The following is a 7,462-nucleotide window of genomic DNA, read 5'->3' on the forward strand; positions in this document are numbered from 1 at the left end:
GACATTTAGACCTGTCTGTCTGTTAACCTGAGAGCGGAACAGAGACATTTAGACCTGTCTGTTAACCTGAGAACGGGACATTTAGACCTGTCTGTCTGTTAACCTGAGAACGGAACAGAGACATTTAGACCTGTCTGTTAACCTGACATTTAGACCTGAGGAGACAGGGACATTTAGACCTGTCTGTCTGTTCTGTTAACCTGAGGAACGGGACAGAGACATTTAGACCTGTCTGTCTGTTAACCTGAGACGGGACATTTAGACCTGTCTGTCTGTTAACCTGAGAACGGAACAGAGACATTTAGACCTGTCTGTCTGTTAACCTGAGGAACGGGACATTTAGACCTGTCTGTCTGTTAACCTGAGGACGGGACAGAGACATTTAGACCTGTCTGTCTGTTAACCTGAGGAACGGGACAGAGACATTTAGACCTGTCTGTCTGTTAACCTGCGGGACAGAGACATTTAGACCTGTCTGTCTGTTAACCTGAGGAACGGGACATTTAGACCTGTCTGTCTGTTAACCTGAGACGGGACAGAGACATTTAGACCTGTCTGTCTGTTAACCTGAGGACAGAGACATTTAGACCTGTCTGTCTGTTAACCTGAGGAACGGGGACAGAGACATTTAGACCTGTCTGTCTGTTAACCTGAGGAACGGGACAGAGACATTTAGACCTGTCTGTCTGTTAACCTGAGGAGGGACATTTAGACCTGTCTGTCTGTTAACCTGAGGAACGGGACAGAGACATTTAGAGCCTGTCTGTCTGTTAACCTGAGGAACGGAACAGAGACATTTAGACCTGTCTGTCTGTTAACCTGAGGCAAGGACATTTAGACCTGTCTGTCTGTTAACCGACGGAACAGAGACATTTAGACCTGTCTGTCTGTTAACCTGAGACGGGACATTTAGACCTGTCTGTCTGTTAACCTGAGGCAGGACAGAGACATTTAGACCTGTCTGTCTGTTAACCTGAGGAGCGGGACAGAGACATTTAGACTTCTGTCTGTCTGTTAACCTGAGGAGCGGGACAGAGACATTTAGAGTTAACTGTGAGGCAGGACATTTAGACCTGTCTGTCTGTTAACCTGAGGAGCGGGACAGAGACATTTAGACCTGTCTGTCTGTTAACCTGAGGAACGGGACAGAGACATTTAGACCTGTCTGTCTGTTAACCTGAGGAACGGGACAGAGACATTTAGACCTGTCTGTCTGTTAACCTGAGGAACAGAGACATACAGACCTGTCTGTCTGTTAACCTGAGAGCGGGACATTTAGACCTGTCTGTCTGTTAACCCTGAGAGGACGGAGACATTTAGACCTGTCTGTCTGTTAACCTGAGGAACGGGACAGGACATTTAGACCTGTCTGTCTGTTAACCTGAGGAACGGGACAGAGACATTTAGACCTGTCTGTCTGTTAACCTGAGAACGGGACATTTGGAGACCTGTCTGTCTGTTAACCTGAGAGCGGGGACAGGACATTTAGACCTGTCTGTCTGTTAACCTGGGACAGCTGGGCTGTGTCTGTCTGTTAACCTGAGGAAGGACATTTAGACCTGTCTGTCTGTTAACCTGAGGAGCCCAGGAACAGACATTTAGACCTGTCTGTCTGTTAACCTGAGGCAGGACAGAGACATTTAGACCTGTCTGTGGGGGGTAACATCTCAGAGGCTGATGGGTTGGGGGGTGTAACATCTCCAGAGGCTGATGGGGTGGGGGGGAGTAACATCTCCAGAGGCTGATGGGGTGGGGAGTAACATCTCAGAGGCTGATGGGGGGGGTGTAACATCTCCAGAGGCTGATGGGGGGGTAACATCTCCAGAGGCTGATGGGGGGTGGGGTTATGTGTCTTCCAGCGATCTTCTGGGGCTGGTCAACAAGAGGAGCAGTGATCATTCAGTCCTGCAGCAGGTCACCTACCAGCAGTTTAAACAGGAGATGCTGCAGTTCTGTCAGAGCCTGTTTCCCTTCTCTCATCCTTTCCTGTCAGGGTATGTATGGTATTACCTCAGCATCAGTCTGGCTGTGTCCCCTCTCCCATAGTGTATTACCTCAGCATCAGTCTGGCTGTCCCCTCTCCATAGTCTATTACCTCAGCATCAGTCTGGCTGTGTCCCCTCTCCAGTGTATTACCTCAGCATCAGTCTGGCTGTGTCCCCTCTCCATAGTGTATTACCTCAGCATCAGTCTGGCTGTGTCCCCTCTCCATAGTGTATTACCTCAGCATCAGTCTGGCTGTGTCCCCTCTCCCATAGTGTATTACCTCAGCATCAGTCTGGCTGTGTCCCCTCTCCAAGTGTTGTTACCTCAGCATCAGTCTGGCTGTGTCCCCTCTCCATAGTGTATTACCTCAGCATCAGTCTGGCTGTGTCCCCTCTCCATAGTGTATTACCTCAGCATCAGTCTGGCTGTGTCCCCTCTCCATAGTGTATTACCTCAGCATCAGTCTGGCTGTGTCCCCTCTCCATAGTGTATTACCTCAGCATCAGTCTGGCTGTGTCCCCTCTCCATAGTGTATTACCTCAGCATCAGTCTGGCTGTGTCCCCTCTCCATATATAGTGTAGTGTATTACCTCAGCATCAGTCTGGCTGTGTCCCCTCTCCATATATAAGTATTACCTCAGCATCAGTCTGGCTGTGTCCCTCTCCCATAGTGTATTACCTCAGCATCAGTCTGGCTGTGTCCCTCTCCATATATGAGTGTATTACCTCAGCATCAGTCTGGCTGTGTCCCCTCTCCATAGTGGCTCAGTCTGGCCCTCTCCATAGTGTATTACCTCAGCATCAGTCTGGCTGTGTCCCTCTCCATAGTGTATACCTCAGCATCAGTCTGGCTGTGTCCCTCCCATAGTATATTACCTCAGCATCAGTCTGGCTGTGTCCCCTCTCCATAGTGTATTACCTCAGCATCAGTCTGGCTGTGTCCCTCTCCATAGTGTATTACCTCAGCATCAGTCTGGCTGTGTCCCCTCTCCATAGTGTATTACCTCAGCATCAGTCTGGCTGTGTCCCCTCTCCATAGTGTATTACCTCAGCATCAGTCTGGCTGTGTCCCCTCTCCATAGTGTATTACCCAGCATCAGTCTGGCTGTGTCCCTCTCCATAGTGTATTACTCAGCATCAGTCTGGCTGTGTCCCCTCTCCATAGTGTATTACCTCAGCATCAGTCTGGCTGTGTCCCCTCTCCATAGTGTATTACCTCAGCATCAGTCTGGCTGTCCCTCTCCATAGTGTATTACCTCAGCATCAGTCTGGCTGTGTCCCCTCTCCATAGTGTATTACCTCAGCATCAGTCTGGCTGTGTCCCCTCTCCATAGTGTATTACCTCAGCATCAGTCTGGCTGTGTCCCCTCTCCATAGTGTATTACCTCAGCATCAGTCTGGCTGTGTCCCCTCTCCATAGTGTATTACCTCAGCATCAGTCTGGCTGTGTCCCCTCTCCATAGTGTATTACCTCAGCATCAGTCTGGCTGTGTCCCCTCTCCATAGTGTATTACCTCAGCATCAGTCTGGCTGTGTCCCCTCTCCATAGTGTATTACCTCAGCATCAGTCTGGCTGTGTCCCCTCTCCATAGTGTATTACCTCAGCATCAGTCTGGCTGTGTCCCCTCTCCATATATAGTGTAGTGTTTACCTCAGCATCAGTCTGGCTGTGTCCCCTCTCCATATATAGTGTAGTGTATTACCTCAGCATCAGTCTGGCTGTGTCCCCTCTCCATAGTGTATTACCTCAGCATCAGTCTGGCTGTGTCCCCTCTCCATATATAGTGTAGTGTTTTACCTCAGCATCAGTCTGGCTGTGTCCCCTCTCCATATATAGTGTATTACCTCAGCATCAGTCTGGCTGTGTCCCCTCTCCATAGTGTATTACCTCAGCATCAGTCTGGCTGTGTCCCCTCTCCATAGTGTATTACCTCAGCATCAGTCTGGCTGTGTCCCCTCTCCATATATAGTGTATTACCTCAGCATCAGTCTGGCTGTGTCCCCTCTCCATAGTGTATTACCTCAGCATCAGTCTGGCTGTGTCCCCTCTCCATAGTGTATTACTCAGCATCAGTCTGGCTGTGTCCCTCTCCATAGTGTATTACCTCCAGCATCAGTCTGGCTGTGTCCCTCCATAGTGTATTACCCACTCAGTCTGGCTGTGTCCCTCCATAGTGTATTACCTCAGCATCAGTCTGGCTGTGTCCCTCTCCATAGTGTATTACTCAGCATCAGTCTGGCTGTGTCCCCTCTCCATAGTGTATTACCTCAGCATCAGTCTGGCTGTGTCCCCTCTCCATAGTGTATTACCTCAGCATCAGTCTGGCTGTGTCCCCTCTCCATAGTGTATTACCTCAGCATCAGTCTGGCTGTGTCCCTCTCCATAGTGTATTACCTCAGCATCAGTCTGGCTGTCCCCTCTCCATATATAGTGTATTACCTCAGCATCAGTCTGGCTGTGTCCTCTCCAGTGTATTACTCTCAGCATCAGTCTGGCTGTGTCCTCTCCATAGTGTATTACCTCAGCATCAGTCTGGCTGTGTCCCCTCTCCATAGTGTATTACCAGCATCAGTCTGGCTGTGTCCTCTCCATATATAGTGTAGTGTATTACCTCAGCATCAGTCTGGCTGTAGATTCGTCTCCTGACCTGGTCTGAGATCTGTCTCCTAACCCACTGTTCCTAACCTGGACTGAAGATCTGCCCCCTAACCCACTGTTCCACTGGTCTGAGATCTGTCTCCCTAACCCACTGTTCCTAACTGGTCTGAGATCTGTCTCCTAACCCACTGTTCCTAACTGAACTGAGATCTGTCTCCTAACCCACTGTTCCTAACCTGGTCTGAGATCTGTCTCCCTAACCCACTGTTCCTAACCTGGACTGAGGAGATCTGTCTCCCTAACCCACTGTTCCTAACCTGGACTGAGGAGATCTGTCTCCCTAACCCACTGTTCCTAACCTGGACTGAGGAGATCTGTCTCCCTAACCCACTGTTCCTAACCTGGACTGAGGAGATCTGTCTCCCTAACCCACTGTTCCTAACCTGGTCTGAGGAGATCTGTCTCCCTAACCCACTGTTCCTAACCTGGACTGAGGAGATCTGTCTCCCTAACCCACTGTTCCTAACTGGTCTGAGATCTGTCTCCTAACCCCTGTTCCTAACTGGTCTGAGATCTGTCTCCCTAACCCCTGTTCCTAACCTGGTCTGAGATCTGTCTCCTGACCTGGTCTGAATCTGTCTCCATAACCCACTGTTCCTAACCTGGACTGAGGAGATCTGTCTCCTAACCCACTGTTCCTAACTGAACTGAGATATGTCTCCCTAACCCACTGTTCCTAACTGAATTGAGATCTGGCTCCCCTAACCTGGTCTGAGATCTGTCTCCCTAACCTGGTCTGAGATCTGTCTCCCTAACCCTGTTCCTGGCACCGAACTGAGATCTGTCTCCTAACCCACTGTTCCTAACTGAACTGAGATTCTGCCTCCTAACCCACTGTTCTCAACCGAACGGGAGATCGTCTCCCTGGCCCTACTGTTCCTAACCTGGTCTGAGATCTGTCTCCCTAACCCACTGTTCCTAACCTGGTCTGAGATCTGTCTCCCTGACCTGGTCCTGGTCTGAACTGAGATCTGTCTCCCTAACCCACTGTTCCTAACTGAACTGAGATCTGCCTCCCTAACCCACTGTTTCCTAACTGAACTGAGATCTGTCTCCCTGCCCACTGTTCCTAACCTAGTGAGATCTGTATACAACCCACTGTTCACAACCTGGTGCAAGTCTGTCTCCCCTAGGGCCTGGTCTGAGATCTGTCTCCTAACCCACTGTTCCTGAACTGAACTGAGATCTGTCTCCCTAACCTGAACTGAGATCTGTCTCCCTAACCCACTGTTCCTAACTGTGGTCTGAGAGATCTGTCTCTATTACTGTTCTAACCTGAACTGAGATCTGTCTCCCTAACCCACTGTTCCCTAACCTGGTCTGAGATCTGTCTCCTAACCCACTGTTCCTAACTGAACTGAGATCTGGCTCCTAACCCACTGTTCCTAACCTGAACTGAGATCTGTCTCCCTAACCCACTGTTCCTAACCTGAACTGAATCTGTCTCCCTAGCCACTGTTCCTATTTGAACTGAGATCTGTCTCCCTAACCCACTGTTCCTAACCTGAACTGAGATCTGTCTCCCTAACCACTGAACTGAGATCTGTCTCCCTAGCACTGTTCCTAACTGAACTGAGATCTGTCTGTGTGAATATCAGGCTGCCAGACAGCTGAGTGGTGAAGAGACGGGAGAGGCAGGGCAGGATGCAGAGAAGGGACTATCCCTCAGACCCTCAGCCAGAGGACCAGCTTCTACCAGCAACAGAGGAGAAGACATCCAGACACAAACCCAGGTAGCTTATTGATCCGATGTCAATCAATCACTTTAGAAAGCACTTTTAGTTCAGTTATTGTGACAACATGATTTTCAGTTGATATACAGGGGGCTCTACAGTGTGTGGATATACAGGGGGCCCCACAGTGTGTGGATATACAGGGGGCCCTCACAGTGTGTGGATATACAGGGGCCCCACAGTGTGTGGATATGCAGGGGGCCCCTACAGTGTGTAGGGGATATACAGGGGGTCCCTCAGAGTGTGTGGATATACAGGGGGCCCCACAGTGTGTGGATATACAGGGGCCCTACAGTGTTGGATATACAGGGGGCTCCACAGTGTGTGGATATACAGGGGCTCCCACAGTGTGTGGATATACAGGGGCCTCACAGTGTGTGGATATACAGGGGGCCCCACAGTGTGTGGATATACAGGGGCCCCACAGTGTGTGGATATACAGGGGGCCCCCTACAGTGTGTGTGGATATACAGGGGCCCCACAGTGTGTGGATATGACAGGGGCCCCACAGTGTGTGGATATACAGGGGGCTCCCACAGTGTGTGGATATACAGGGGCTCCACAGTGTGTAGATATACAGGGGCTCCACAGTGTGTGGATATACAGGGGGCCCCACAGTGTGGATATACAGGGGGCTCCACAGTGTGTAGATATACAGGGGGCTCCACAGTGTGTGGATATACAGGGGGCCCCACAGTGTGTGGATATACAGGGGGCCTCACAGTGTGTGGATATACAGGGGCTCCACAGTGTGTAGATATACAGGGGGCTCCACAGTGTGTAGATATACAGGGGGCTCCACAGTGTGTAGATATACAGGGGCCTCACAGTGTGTAGATATACAGGGGCCCCACAGTGTGTAGATATACAGGGGCCCCACAGTGTGTGGATACCTAATGAATACAACCTACCTTGATCTCTCCCTCCAGTCTAAACTGCCTCTCTCTCTCTCTCTCTCTCTCCAGTCCTCCCAGTCTAAACTGCCTCTCTCTCTCCTCTCTCCCTCTCCTCTCCCTCTCCCTCCCCCTCCCTCCCCCTCCCTCCCTCCCTCCCTCTCCCTCCCTCCCTCCCTCCAGTCCCTCCC

The 7,462-nt window shown here is 50.6% G+C and overlaps 1 long non-coding RNA gene across 3 annotated transcripts; it reads right to left on the reverse strand.

The window, feature by feature from the left end:
* Positions 1-2,130: 2,130 nt before the first annotated feature.
* On the reverse strand, positions 2,131-4,362 carry LOC127922162 (uncharacterized). 3 transcript variants are annotated; one of them, XR_008110518.1, is made up of 5 exons: positions 3,832-4,026; positions 3,243-3,586; positions 2,948-3,033; positions 2,310-2,524; positions 2,131-2,222 (listed from the first exon to the last, which is right to left on the reverse strand). It is a non-coding gene; the product is annotated as an uncharacterized LOC127922162 (long non-coding RNA). The 3 variants fall into 3 exon arrangements; XR_008110519.1 differs by lacking the exons at positions 2,948-3,033; positions 3,832-4,026 and adding an exon at positions 4,254-4,362; XR_008110517.1 differs by lacking the exon at positions 2,948-3,033.
* Positions 4,363-7,462: the final 3,100 nt, after the last annotated feature.

This window comes from Oncorhynchus keta, unplaced genomic scaffold, assembly GCF_023373465.1.
Source record: "Oncorhynchus keta strain PuntledgeMale-10-30-2019 unplaced genomic scaffold, Oket_V2 Un_contig_24794_pilon_pilon, whole genome shotgun sequence".
Lineage (NCBI taxonomy): Eukaryota > Metazoa > Chordata > Actinopteri > Salmoniformes > Salmonidae > Oncorhynchus > Oncorhynchus keta.